The sequence below is a fragment of the Ceratosolen solmsi genome, unplaced genomic scaffold, assembly GCF_000503995.2.
Source record: "Ceratosolen solmsi marchali unplaced genomic scaffold, CerSol_1.0 scaffold33, whole genome shotgun sequence".
NCBI lineage: Eukaryota > Metazoa > Arthropoda > Insecta > Hymenoptera > Agaonidae > Ceratosolen > Ceratosolen solmsi.
The window spans coordinates 2,317,650-2,334,251 of NW_011948438.1; the positions used below are offsets into that span (position 1 = coordinate 2,317,650).

The 16,602-nt window shown below is 28.1% G+C and overlaps 1 protein-coding gene across 1 annotated transcript in view; it reads right to left on the minus strand.

The window, feature by feature from the left end:
- Flo2 (flotillin-2) overlaps positions 1-16,602 on the minus strand; it is a 185,060-nt gene that overhangs the window by 167,338 nt on the left and 1,120 nt on the right. The gene's annotated exons all lie outside the window — the stretch shown is intronic.

The window sequence follows — 16,602 nt, forward strand, 5'->3', positions numbered from 1 at the left end:
AGCGAAGAAAAAAATGATTACGTTTTTTTTTTTAAGCATACATTTTACGTATACTACTATCCTATTTGCTTACAAAATAAAAAAAAGTTATATTATAAATTTGAAATTTAATGAAACAATTTTATGAGCCTGTTATAATATTTATAGAAAGAACTACAATTAGATAATAATATTAATTAAATAAATCGAGTTATACTAATGAATGAAAAAAATTACATTTGAAAAGCGATAAATGGTTTGATTTTAAGTAATTCATTATTTATTATGATAAGGTAATCAATAACCTTTTTATAAAAACAATATAAAGTAAATTTAATATGTGATAGATAAAATAAGAAAAAGATGATTCGAACATAACTACAATAAGATATTATTTTTAACTTTTATTTAAATAACGATTAAAATTAGTTTAAATTTTAATTTAAATTAAAATTTTAGCAGCTGTTACCATACGTAGAACACACGTGTACAGCGGGTAACACTTCAACAGGCGCAACGATACCTAATTTCTTTCAAGTATGTTAAATAGCCTTTAACGTTAAAATGTTGGAAATAATAAAATTAATTAAAATTTATTAGATAAATAAATTATTAAAATCCTAATTTATATATTTATTATAAACTAATGCCGATAGTTATGGAATAGAAATATTCTATACCCCATTGACATTCAAATTAACTTCCCACACCTTTTGACTCACACATAAAAAATATAAGCATATATAAAAGAATCTATAAAAATTAACAATACATATTTTATAAGATTAAATACTTGAAGTCATAACATTTATAAGTTTTGAAATAAGAATTCAATACATAAATTCTTATATATTTAAAATATAAAACAATTGCTAATTGTCTAAACCTCACAGATATATAATATTAGTCTAAATTTATTGTTAACTAAAACTATTGTTAAATAATACTTATAAAATAAAGCATATAAATTACTATAAAACTAGAGGTAATTACAAATTTATTCTTAAAAAACTTTTTCGACGTGATATTGCATACTAAGATAAACAGTACTATTTTTTAGATTATTACTACACATATAAATTATAATGGTAATAATTAATTATAACATAATTCTTTATGTTTGAAAAAATTTAATACTAATACATTTTATTATTCAACTTAATTGTTACGCTTTTGAAATGGTCAATTTACTAGTAATTTGGATTACTAGTGGATTCGGATATAAGAAAAAGGTATATGATTATGGTTTTGTTATTTTGCTACACTTATAATCATTACAAAGTATGCATATTGAATAAAATTTTTTCAAGACTGTTTTTACAAAAAGTCTTAATTTAATTTCAATAATAAATTATATAATAAAATTAATTATTTATGAAAATTAACTAATAATTGAATTGAACGTGTTAGTAAATATTATTTCAAATCTTATATTCTTAACATTATACGAACAATAAGATTATTTGTCAAGATTATATGAAAATATAAATGCAAAGTCGCATATTAAATGAAAGTACGTTAATATAAAAAAACTGAATGTTATTTTCATTTATCTATTCAATAAATTAGGAAATTGATTTTTTCATGTTTCTATTTAATTTAAGAAATTATATTTGATTCAAATAAAAAGAATTACAATTGTTTATTATATATATATATATATATATATATATATATATATGATATAAACTGCTAGAAAGCATTCTAAATTTAGTCAAATAATTGTCAATACTTTATATTTATAAAAATTACTATTTTCTAGAATTTTATAAAATTAAACGAGTAGTGATTATAATTACACTAAATTGTTTAATGATACTTAATGATAAATATATTCTAATTTTAATATCACAATATATTTTTGTACATTGTAATTTATTTTCAATATAATAATAAACTATCGTCAACGCTGCCTTATTATATTATATTAAAATTCTTAAAAACATTTTGATGATTATTTGATTAATAATACTATGTAAATATGAGATATTTTTCAAAATTTTACGTCTAAATTAATTGTCAATTAAATTACTATTTATGTCATAATCATTTATTATTCTACTGAAATACTGAAACATTTAAGTATAAAAATTATTCATATGCAAATTCATATACTTATTTGTTACTTTTTATTAGTTAATATCATATAAAATTTTTATAATAAATTATAAAAAAATATAGAATTATAATCTTAAAAGTTGCTTCAATAAACTGCAATTTAATAGATTTTCAACTTCAATTTGCCACATATGTAAAGAGTATGTTTAATTACTTACATAAATTAGCATCTAAGTTAAAAATGTTGTTCAGTGGTAAAAACATACCTGAAACACAAAAATTAAAAATTCTTCCATAATAAACAGATTAAGTTTTTTTAATAAATTTCTTTTTAATTTTAAAAATACGTATTGATAGATGATAACGTTTGTTTCGAAAATATTTAAATACTTGTTAAGGAAATGATTAAATTATCTTATTAATTGACGCTTATAAAAAAATTTGTATATTTACTTCTAAATATGGAAAAATTCTGAAATGAACGATTGAGACAGAATGATAAGAACATCCCTCAAGGGATTTGCAAGACTAATCAGTGTTAAAGGTCGAGAATGAAGATTGTTTATCTTACACAGGCAGTCAGAGAAAATCATCGATCTTAAAGATAGATGTGCCCTTGGACAATTTTCTTATTTAATTTTAAAATTGCAGGATCATCCAGATAAAAAAGAATTCAACCTCTGAAAAATATTTATCCTATAGTTAATGAGAAGCACTGTATTATGAGATTTGTTCGCAGAAAACATTGTTATATTACTTTCTCATTCTCCCTCTCCTCGCCCCTATTGCACACTCGCATCAATGATTAATTACTTAAATAATTAAATACTTTGATTCGATCAATTCTCATTCAATTCAAATAAATAAATTATATTTCATTTTTTTATTAAAACTAGTTTGGCTAAATGTATATAACTTATAAAAATAAGACGACACCATATTGATATTTTAATAAGTTCATTCAAAACTTCTAAATAAGTGATAAAATTTGACAGAAAATTGAAAATTTTGTTTGAAGTCTCTAAATATAAAAATTCAAAAGATCGATTTTCAATTAATTTTCAATTTAAACGCAGATAAAATCTTATTGTTTAGCAATTATTAACATATGCTTATTTTATATAATAGTGTTAATATAATTACTATTATAATCGATCGATATACAATAAAATTTTATATACATTATTAAACGATATTTTATACAAAATCTTATAAATGAATAAATCGTCGTAGTCTTTGATCTCTTCCGAATTTCTTGTGAATTCAATAAGAAAAATAATAATAATGAACAAATCAAAGTTTTAAGCAAACATCGAGGATAAGATAACCAAACTCAGCCTCACATCGCGAGTCTAAATAATTAAATAAGTGAAAAAACAATCGAAAAAATTAATTACGAATGCCACGTGCCACCTCCAATTTCGGCTATATATCTCCATTATAATATCTCGTCGGTCTTCCAGTATTTGTATCTACCAAAATTTAGTCTTAACATTAATCGGCGAAATTGTTTTATTAGGAATTTATCTCACTTCTTAAGATAAAACCTTTTAATCGAATGCTAATTATTTAAATACAAAAGTTTGAAATCATTAATGCCATTCAAATCAATTTTATTTATAAATTCCTTAAAATCTCTTTGGACCAAAAAAAAAAAAAAAAAAGAATAAGTATAAAAGAGGACAGCGAATAGAATTGCACTCAATGAAATAATAAAATAAGTTAGTATTTAAAAAAAAGGAAAAAAAATAGAAAAAATATTTACAAATTGAGAAATTTTACAATGTAATAGAATACATCTAACTGTTATTAAAATAATTGGGAAACATAAATTTTGTATTTTTTTCTAAAATGAAATATAATAAAATAATTGAAATATTATAAGAAGAAATACAATGTTGTCACAAAATATATGAAAATAAAATTGAATGAAAAGAAGCTTTGTTTTGAAAAATTCAATTATTCAACTATAAGTACCAACATTTGTTATGAATTTTACTCTTGCTTCATTTTTTCTAACACTACTATTCTATGAAAACTATAAAATCTTTTTACTATATCGTTTATTGCCTATAGCTTAAATTCAATTGGCATAACAAATTAAATATACAAATAAAACAATGAGAAATATAATAAAATATACATTATTCAATTGAAAATTAATGAACAGAAGTTGCGCTGTAAATATTTTAAAAACTAATTAATTAATATTATAATAAATTAAAGAGTTAGTTGTTATCACTAAAATACAGTTAATTTATTGATCAATTATATGTAATTATAAAAATAGTATAGACATATCTTGAAATAAGAAAAAATAAAATTAATAATCAATTAATTAATTAATAATCGAATGACACAAAATGCCATTTATCGTTTTCAATATTATAATTACCAAAATTTGAACCTTTCTTGGATTTATTTACACTTAAAAGTACTATTTATATACTGAAGAAACGAACGTTTAATAACTAATTACATTATCATTTAAGAAAAAATAAAAATTGTATTGTATTATGTTGTGATTTATAATTTATTAAAAGTCTTCCAACTTATTTCGCGATATTATTGATTATTATCAAATCATAATGTCAAATTACTATGAAATAAAAAAAGCAGTAATAAAAAACTACTGGTCTGAACAAACAATAAATACTGCGATAAAAAAAACTCAAAATATGAAACTTCGCTGTTTACAATTAATGTCGTTTCATTTATTAAGTAGAACTGAAAAAAATTTTCATGTATTAGGAATAATTTAAACAAATTACATATTTGTATGAAACGTCAATGGTATAACAGTACAATTTATTAAATTTAAATTAAATCTCTCAAAAGTTTTAAATAAATTGTATCGTAATTATATATGTTGCATAGAAAATTATTAATACATATCAATTATATTCAATAGAGCATTCATTTTTCAATATTTTTAAATTGAATTTATATCGGTTATAAATTATAAAACTTTTCATGTAAATATAATATTCTCGTTAATAGTATTAATCAAGAATTTATTTCATTTTACCCCGCGTTTCTAAAGAAAAAAAATAGCAATGTATCATCAGAACTACTTTTACCTCTAACATATTATTATAAAAATTATATGAAAAATGGTAGATGAAAAATACTACATCGACATGAAAAGTGTTACCATTATACTTAGAAATGTGTTAATTTAACAATAAAAATTATAACTTTGATGTATTCAACATAAAATTCCATTTAATAAATTTAAGTATTTTATATCGTTGCGTGAGAATATGTAATTTATTTAAATACAAAATATTGAATTTGACTAAAGTTTTTGGATATTGAAGTTTTGTTTATGGATTTTTCTTTTCACTACACATTTCGAAATGCAATCTTACTCTTACGACTCTATGTATTATCCATTACTTTAATTTAGAAATGATTTTACATTATTGTTATATGTATGAATTCATACAAATTTTCTATCCTAGATTAAATAGACGAATGAAATAGTAGAAGAAAAAAAAAAATATATATATATATATAAGATATAAAAGAAAAACTTTAAATTTTATTTAACTATAACGTATAGGGCAATGGAGCATAATATAGCAAAATATAACTAGAAAATGTGAATTTTTTTTATAAAAATTATCCTATATATGGATTTGCCGAAGAAATATGCCCAAATCAAGTATCTATTATCAAGCTGAACAAATGTGCGAGCAAATCGCTCGAAAATGGCAAGCAATTGAAGAAGGTTACCACACGGTTTACTCGAATTGCGCAGGTGCGAATGAGCGTAAACCAGAAAATCAGGATTGCAAGGGCCAAGAATGGAAAAAAAGTTCGAGTTTTGAGAGATTGTAAAAGAACCGTATCGGCACGCGTTGTTTGGTCAGCTCGTATCCCCTTTCTTCTTCTTTCTTCTTTCTAAACAAGCGCCGAAGTCAAATATTACGTGAGCGGCCCGTGAAAGCGCGTATTTCCCCGGCAGATCTCAACGTGCATTATAGACGCGTTTCGGTGCTCAGAATCGGCGAGACGGCGGCAAGAAGGTTGACGTGTCACGAGGAGCACCGACTCGTCCAGGGTCCCTTCTCGTTTTTCCGAGCAAATCTAGGCGGAGAGATCGAGGACGGTGATCGAGATTCGGAGACCCAGGCTCGCGGAACAAACAACGGCAAGCCGAAGGATTCAAAATTATTTAACAAGTGAGTAAGACTCGTCACTGTTTTACTTACGAATCAATTTACAACTCGAATTACTTAGAGACGACGGCGTTTTCAAATTAGTGAAACGATTGATGCCCCTCTACCGCTTCTAAATTATACTACAATTAACTATTAAAATAATAACTAAATTATGTAAATTAATGCTAAAATTGTCGTACACTTTTTAATAACAATTATCGAACGCTCAAACAATTAATAATAACGATTAATTCGATAATAACTAAAGTTCGTGAAAGATTTTCGACCAGAAGAATTTCGTCCGCCATGATAAATTAATTGAAAAAATTAGAATTTCCATTTTAGAAATTATACTGCGAGAAAACCATTTTATTGGTACGTATTGTATGAAATGAGTAGAAGGCGCCGTTTATAAATGATTGAAAGTGTATTATTTTTGCTTCCGCTTGCCTAGAGGTGAATGAATTTTTATTGTATAAGTATATGATTTGTTCACAACGGATTTTCTATCGTCAGAAAAAGAACATTTTTCTTAGCCTTAGCAATCCGGAGAAAATATATTTTCAAATTACAATATAACGAGTGAAATCCGTATAATTTCAGTTTTGACACACGTACGTTCATATCACTGGACTGTGAAATACAACAAAATTATCGGAACATTCATTTTATCTGACCATTGAATAATAAATGCGTTCACGATAAAAAAAAAAAAAAATAGAAAAATAAGAGCACTTAATCATTTATGAATAAATACATTGAAACACAAAATTAAAAACAATTCAACTAATTTTTTATATTAACAAATATTATCGTCACATTATGAGAAAATCACGATGCCTGCGACAATATGATCCTACAAATCTTAATTAACAGTTAATCGTAGGATATTGTATTAAACATGTTAAATCCTCTTATAATAATCTTAGTAACATAAAAATATATAAATAGCATGATTGAGTAATTAACATTACATTCATCCTCTTTTTAGAATAAAATATTTAAGTGAAAGAATCATTGTGAAAATCGGCTCGTTAAATAGAAAAAAAACTGCCAATTGTGCCATAAATAAATATCAAAATTCTACAAATGAAATAAAACATTTTGCCAGTCAAATATTTCCATTAATACACTACTGTAGTTAAATAAGCAATTATTATAATACAAATAAATTTAATTTATATCAAAACAATATTGTAATTATATCAGATACTACTTGAAAAAAAAAATTATATTATTCGTGTAGAAAATGCCCTTATATTGACGAGGCAAAACAGAAGTATAAAAATAAATAAAGGAATCGACTTAAAGTTATGATACCGTGAAAGAAAGCAGATCAATGGCTGAAGTAGATAGGATTTTTATGAATTAAGGTCACCTGGGGTGGAAAGCTTTGCTGAGCAAAAAAAAAAAAAAAAAAAAAAAAAAAGAAAAAAAAAAATAAAATATAGAAGGAAGACCTACGTAGCTTATTCAAATCAAAATATCTGTGAACTAAACACTTGGACTTTTCATCGCATGTTCTCTATCCCAGGTTGAAGAATTTTTTTATTTTACACCAGCGGTTGCTACCGACGATAAATATGGTTCTTATTAGTCACTATTTTCTTTAACACATTCTGTTATATTTTTGTAATTTATATTCGAAAAAAAAAATGTATATATATACATCATATATTTTTGCATTAAAATAATGTGATTAAAAAATAATAAATAACTATCCAATATTCGGAAATTCGTGAATGAAATAATGAATTATCGCACTTATCTACTGGTTTGTAGTCTTCATAATAAATAGACAAGTACAATATTTAAACAAATATGTAATTTTATAGTTAATGCAGAAACTAAACCTTAAATATTTATTCTCGGCCATAAAAATGTACGTATAAACAGAAGCAAAAACTTTCAATTTGAAATATACCTTTCATCTAATATTTTCAAATAATTTATTTCTAATTTTTATTATTTTAGACACTGTATGTAGATTTTTTATGAAAAACCATTTACGTTTTAAGGATAATAAAATAATCTAAATGCTCTTAAAGGCTTTTAATAATATTTAAATTTACATAAATGACAGTAAAACTTGACAGATCTTTAAAAAAATATTTTCTGTCAACAATAGAAAATTTACAAATTACCGTATAATTTGTTAGAAATTTATATATATTTATTGAAAGAAAATAATGAGAAAAATAAACCTACAATGTATAGATAAATGTTAGCAAACTTTTTAACAGAATGTTGTCAATTGCTAAAACGTCGCATCTGATTTCTTTTATCTTTGGTTTTATCAAAATAAATCAAAGTGATTAAATATGAATAAACAAGCATAAGTTTTCATTTGTAAAAGCAGTAAAAAGTGAGAGGACAGAATACATAAAGAGCCATATAACAGCATCTATATAATGTCTCAGAAAGTTGAAAGTGAAAGTTATGCAATAGAAAAGTGGGAATCTTCTAAAAAAAGTGAATAATACTATTATTTCTTATGAATAATAAATAGAATATTGACATCTATGTCAAAATATATATGAATAATCGCCAAGAAATTATTTATCATACTCTACGATTTTATGCAAATTTTTAATAAACAATTGATAATATGAATAAATTATTTTTATATCATACAAGCTACACATGTTTTCCTTAATTATTATAAATTCCTAGCGTAAAAGATAATAATACAATTTGGAATTAATGTATTATTAAAATATTGTTATTGTTATTAAATTTATAAGAAATTTAATCAAAGAAATTTATATCGAATTAAGAAATTTAATATAATTTCATGATAAATTGTTTATATATACTTGCAATAATTTTTTTTAATTTTTTTTTAAATTAAAACTGCAAATACTTCTGTATACCTGATTTTTAAAAGTAATGTCAGATTTTCAAAAAAAAATGCTTACACCATTAATACAGAGTAACGAGTGAAAGTGCATATTTATGGAGCAATTTACAAAAGTCTTACAAATAGAACGCATTATAATTAAAATAAAAATAGTTTACATAAAAATATTTAATGAATGTATAAAATGGAAATCAATTAAAAAATATATCTGACGTTTTTTTATTATGATTGTTAGGAATAATTGATAAAAATGTATAATTTTTTATTGATATTTTGATTCAGAATTTTTCAATGTTTATGCTTTCTTCAATGTAATAAATATTAATACTTCAACAGCTCTCTCGAGAACCTTGAAAATTAAGTTCATTATGTTACTTAAATATGTGACGATATTTTCAAGATTACATAATACAAAAAATTAAAAAAAAACTTTATTATTTGTAAAATGAATGACTCTTTTAATAAACTATAAAGCGTCGCATTAATTATTTTCGTTATTATTTTGTCATTTCTATATCGGTATTCAATAAATTCATATATACAGTGCTAGACGATATAGACGATTCATACTCTTATAAAAATCCTTCAACATAAGACATTAAAGTCTGAAATTTATTTAGACATTCAACTTCAAATCCAAATATTTAACTTTGTTTCAAAATCGATTTATTCTCTTTCCTTTAACTTAGTTTTTAACTTCATTCTTTTTTTTTTTATTCGCCTTATCGTTCGCAATCAATCAATATTGTTGAGATCAATCAATATCGTAAAGAATGCATTGAAATGCTACTCAAAGGCGTTTGTTTGCGGACTAAATATTCATAAAAGGTAAATATCGGAAAAAAAAAACATTAACACGACCATTTAATTTATATTTACTATGTATTAAATTAAATTTAATTAGTATTACGAACGTTACGCCACAAACGTGAAATATTTGAGCCTTGACATATGTGAGAACGTAAGCTTAAAAACTTAATACCTAAATTGGCCAATATATTTCCAAATAATAAGGCATAAATTTTTCTATTTTTTAATCTATCCATCGATAAAATATTTCTTTATATAATTAAAATACCAAAAATCGAGTTAACGTACGAAGTATACGTTCATGAAGCGCACTATAAATTCAAGGGGAAAAAAAGAGAGAAAAAAGGAGAAAGTAAGTTAAATATAGATATGGCTGCATTTCATTGATTCAAAGGAAATTTAATTTTTCATTTTTATTTTCTCTCGTTTTAGGCGAGAATTAAACTCAGCCGGCGGAATCATGCCACGATTATTCGTAAGCGGATTCCGTGTCCTTCTGATCCACGGGATTTTGAGCCTGGCCTCATCGCAGTCGATCATCGACATATTCAAGAGCAACAACGAGATGAAGGGGAATATCGTCTCCGAAGCAAGTGCCGAGGGTTACGACTTTGTGGTGGTGGGTGCGGGGTCGGGTGGCTCCGCACTGGCCAATCGCCTCTCCGAGAACAGCGAGTGGCGCGTCCTCTTAATCGAGGCGGGCGGCACCGAGGGTCTGCTCAATCAGATACCCGTGCTCGTTAGTTTCTTCCAGCTGACCGACTACAACTGGGGCTACAAGGTCGAGCCTCAGTCGCGGGCTTGCTTAGGGATGAAGAACAGGCAGTGCCCGTGGCCGAGGGGTAGGTGTCTCGGTGGGACTAGCGCGCTCAATTACATGATACACACGAGAGGCAATCGTCTCGACTACGACATTTGGGCTGCACTAGGTAATGAGGGCTGGTCCTATAACGACGTGCTGCCGTACTTCAAGAAGAGCGAGAGGTTCAAAGTACCGGGTAAGTGTATTCTAATGCACTACTCTGTATTGCAATACTCCTCGACGATGTATGATGATTGATACGCACACATTTTTATTTTATCTTATCGGCGGTTTACAATGTAAAATTGTCACTAGTTAAATTAACTCATCTATAGCTGAAATTTTGTTAGTCGTTATTGTTCATATTATTAAATATAAATATGAGAGTGAATATCGCTACGTTATTTTCATAATGTATTTATTCTTCTCTTTATTTATTCATTTATTTATTTATTCCTTTATTTATTTAATTCTATTTCTTCTCTCTGTTAATTATTTTTTAAGGCTATTTTGTTTTTTGTTTTCTTTTCGTTTCCTTGAATTATTTTACTTATATGTACGTAATAGTAAATTCGTTTAAAATTGCAATATATATATATAATGAAGAAAAATATTTAAAGAAATAATTTTAAATCGTGTATTTAAAACATATATATAATCTAACAATATATATAATCTAAAATATAATCTATTGTGAATTAGTGATTAAAATAATGAATTAATTATAGAAAATCGTAAAAGGATCATAAAGATATAATAAATTATCAAAATTATCAATAAATCGTAAATTGAATTTTTCATTGATCATACTATTTACCAAGTTTGTTTTTTCTTTTTAAACATCGTAAAATTTCTGGAGAAATCTTTGTAAATGGTGAGTTTGTTTTAGTAAAGAAATTCATTGTAATTATGACGAGAATTGTTTTAGGAAAAGAAAAAAAAAATCAGTTACTTTTACAATACTGAAGAATTGTGCGATTATAACATTTCCTTTCATTTCTACAAAAATATAAGGAATTATAAACAACTGATTCGTATTCATTATACTTTCTAGTGCAGTGACTACCGCGTAGTTAAAATTTTCTTTACCAATAATGATCCTTTTTTATTGTGAAAATTTTCGATTATAATTATTTTACGCAAATTGATTACCTTTCGTGAATACTATGAATTCCAACTGTTAATAATTAAACTCAGAAATCGTAGTATTTTTTGTAGCTATCCCTCAACTAAAAGCTTAACAAAGAGACAATTAATGAACATTAACAAATGTAATTGAATAATTTGAAACCTGCCTTGATGCCTTAATATTTCGATATGCTCGATTAAATTGGATCCGAGTGAATTTATATAGTTAAAGCTGATAATCGATAGTAGTGAGTGTTTATAATAAAAGTTTATTCTAAAACGTTAAACTACGGCAGCCTCACCTCTCATTGAAAGTACAATAAGCTTATAAAATAAGTTAATGTAGACAAAAATGTCTGCGTTTGTTATGTTTAATAAATGCCGTTTACATCTAATCAATACGATAATCAATAAAGGAAATTATATCATATATCATATAGTTTTCCCAATGTAACGAATAATGACTTTTTTATTATAAACATTTGAAACTTGTGTGTTCGCATTAATGTAAAGGAATCGTAACAGAATGACAATGCGTTGTTAATGATTATTTGGCTCGATTATCTTGGTATCATAGAGCCCCGGTACGTGAAATGCGAATATCATACATAGACGCGGTGCTGATATTGATAAACGTTGAATAAATACCATCCGTTTACTTATTTTCATCTTGAAACGGCAGGCGTGACGAACTCCTCGTATCACAGAAGCGACGGCTACCTTTGCGTGGAGCACGTGCCCTACCACACCGACTTGGCGAGGGCTTTTCTCAAGGCTGGCAAGAGTCTCGGCTACAAGATCCTCGATTACAACGGCAAAAACCAGATTGGTTTCTCTTACATCCAGGTAAACATGGACCACGGCAAGCGATGCAGCGCGGCCAAAGCCTACCTAAGAATACGCCGACCGAATCTCCACATCCTCACTAACGCCCACGTGACGAAGGTCCTCATCGAGAACAAGAAGGCCTACGGCGTCGAGTATCTGAGGAAGGGCAGGGTACGCACTGTCAAGGCAAGCAAAGAGGTTATCCTCACGGCGGGCACCATTGACACGGCCAAACTTCTCATGCTCTCGGGCATAGGTCCGCGCGAGCATCTCGAAGATCTCGGCATCGAGGTCATCCATGATTCCATGGTCGGCTACAACTTGCGCGAGCACGTTGGCTTCCTCGGGCTCACCTTCATGGTCAACCAGAGCGTTGGCCTGCTGCAGAGCCGATTGGCCTCGCCCAGCGTCCTTCTAGATTACACGCTGCACAACAACGGCCTCATGACGATTCCCGGTGGCGCTGAGGCCCTCGCGTTCATTCGCACCAAGTACGCACCCGACTCCCGACCGGATGTCGAGCTGCTCTTCGCCAGCGGCTCGCTCCACTCGGATGGTGGCCTAAGCCTGCGCAAGGCCCTCGGCATTACCGATGAACTTTACAATGCCGTGTTCCAGCCGATCGAGAACAAAGACGCTTGGTCGATCTGGCCAATCGTCCAGAATCCCCGTAGCGTCGGCAGGTTAAGTTTGAGATCGCGCAACCCCCTCGACCCGCTCGTCATTCAGCCAAACTTTTTCGAGCACCCGGCCGACCTTGAGATCATCCTCGAGGGCGTGAAGCACGCGATCCGACTGTCAAAGACCGGGCCCTTTGCCGCCTACGAGAGCCGACTCAATACCAACAAGATACCAGGTTGTGAAAGCCATGAATTCGCAAGCGACGATTACTGGCGCTGCGCCATCAGGCACCTACCGGCGATGATGAACCACGAGATCGGCACTGCGAAGATGGGCCCGGCCAGCGACCCGAGCGCCGTCGTCGACCCCCAGCTGCGGGTCTACGGAATCGAGGCTCTCAGGATCGCGGACGCCTCGGTGATGCCGACGATGCCCGTTGGCCACGTGAATGCCGGCATCTTCATGATCGCCGAGAAGGCTGCCGATATGATTAAGCAAACCTGGCAGTCCGCGGACAAGCTTCAACCATAATGTCGCGCCAATTGAACGAACTCATTGCTCTAAAGCATTCTCGACATCTTGCAAACTCTCAGCATTAATTTATTCTCCCAAGGTTGAACTATCAATGATTTTTATATGAATTATCAGACTTCAAAACGGTAGCTCATACTCTTTAAAGTACATTGTAATGATAAATTCGAGATTTGCGTGTTATATATATATATATATATATATATATATATATATAATTTTTGTATAATAGCCGTATCTCGCGCCACATGTTGCGCTGCCCTGCGCACACGCTCGTACATGCATATCTATTTCCTAGTAGTATTATTAATAATAATAATAATAATAATAATAATAATAATAATAATAATCCTAATATGCGTGCATGTGTGTCCATTAAAAAGAAAATAGATGTAATAATTTATATATTGAGATAGACGGTTCGTATTATTAATGATTAATAACCATATTATTACGTAACCTTAATTCTTCCACAACAGCATATACTTCACATTACCAGCAAATTGAAATGAAACTTTACTTGGTACAAATTCTGTATAAAATATAGTAATAATGTCTAGTAATTTATAGCACTATGGCTTGAATCGTCCAATTGTTTTTCATCTAAACGAAATTCAATCTTAAAAAAAAAAAAAAATTAAAACTAACTACGCCTTATATTTTGTGATTGGCATTAAATTCTTTTAGATTCATTGTCATCAAATTTTCGTATTTTAGGATAAAAAATATAATTCGCTAAGTATATCAAAAACTGCATAAGAAACAACAAAATTTTTTAATATTTGTATTTATGTTAAAATAACGTTTTAAAATCGTATCATTCGTATTTATTTTCTTGTTTTCAAGTACTACGCACTTATATATATATATATATATAAATATTAAGTGAAGATTAAATAATTAAGAAAACACAATATCACAAAGGAAATACATAGTTTCATGGGCATATATTTCGTACATAAAAATATATAACTATTCAGACATTGTTTATTACATACTTTTTCATTCAATATTAAACAAAATACTTTTATATGAAAAAACATATATTTACACCAAAAATTTACAGTTCAATAATGTACACTACAAATTGCGATATATTCGTTCAATGTATTTAATACCAATATAACGCACGTAACAATAAACTACATTCAATAGTGTAAGATAATAACACATTCGAATATAATTACAAATAACACGATATACGAATTATAAATTATGTATTCCCAATACTGTTTCCTGAGCTTTGGCTCTTAATACACTTATTTGCGGAAAATTATGTTTCCTGCAAATTATGTATTCTTTAGTCTTTCGCCTCGCATCATCTAATAAAAAAAAGTAAAAAAACAGCAGAAAATAAAAGTCGCCAATTCCTAAAACAAAAATAAAATAATGAAATAAACTAAGGACAAAATCAAATTCTAATGTAAACATAAAATAAACCAAATTACACCTTAACCGAAAGTTATTTTAATAGATATATTAAATGATGAGCATACAAATTTGGAAATCAAAATTATCTTTAGGAGAACGACATTTTGAGAAAACGATATGCATTATGCATACACAAATTGTACATTACATAGGAACACTCATCAAGTTACAATAAAGCTACATTACAATAAAACAGTTTAAACTGTATTTGTACGTATAACTCAGTATGTATACTGTTTGGTAAAATAAAATATAAAATATAAAATATAAAATATAAAATAATAATAATAATAATGATGATGATGATGATGATGATGATGATGATGATGATGATGATGATGATGATGATGATGATGATGATGATGATGATGATGATGATGATGATGATGATGATGATGATGATGATGATGATGATGATGATGATGATGATGATGATGATGATGATGATGATGATGATGATGATGATGATGATGATGATGATGATGATGATGATGATGATGATGATGATGATGATGATGATGATGATGATGATGATGATGATGATGATGATGATGATGATGATGATGATGATGATGATGATGATGATGATGATGATGATGATGATGATGATGATGATGATGATGATGATGATGATGATGATGATGATGATGATGATGATGATGATGATGATGATGATGATGATGATGATGATGATGATGATGATGATGATGATGATGATGATGATGATGATGATGATGATGATGATGATGATGATGATGATGATGATGATGATGATGATGATGATGATGATGATGATTATGATGATGATGATGATAATAATAACGTCAAAATGCATGCGATCACCAATCATTTCACTCATAAGCAAGCTGTCATTATAAATATTTTAAGGCATAGTTGATTTAAGGATTGTTAAATTTAATGGAGAAATATTTTAAGCAATCGAGTAGTACAAATATATTGAAATGATATTTTGTAATGTGTTTAAATACTATTTTCTAAAAATAGAAATTGATTATATAATATAATAAGTAAAATGCCTCTTGGCCAATAGATTTGGGTGACAAACATTGATTTGCTCATTATTAATAGTCATGAGACAGACGATAGTGTAAAGGAAAATTAATGATAGAAATAAAAAATAATACAAAAAAACTGTAACGTCGATCAATTGAAAGAGTAGAGAAAATCAATAAAATTTCTAAACATAACTAGGGACTTTAAGAATATAAAACTGCGGGAAAAGTTACTAACTAAATCAATAAATTAATAAAACATAAACTGAAAAAGTATTGTGTCTATTATAGACGTAATCCAATTAACGCTCTCTCTCTCTCTCTCTCTCTCTCTCTCTCACTCACTCACTCACTGGTATACTCTTACCGTCTCTC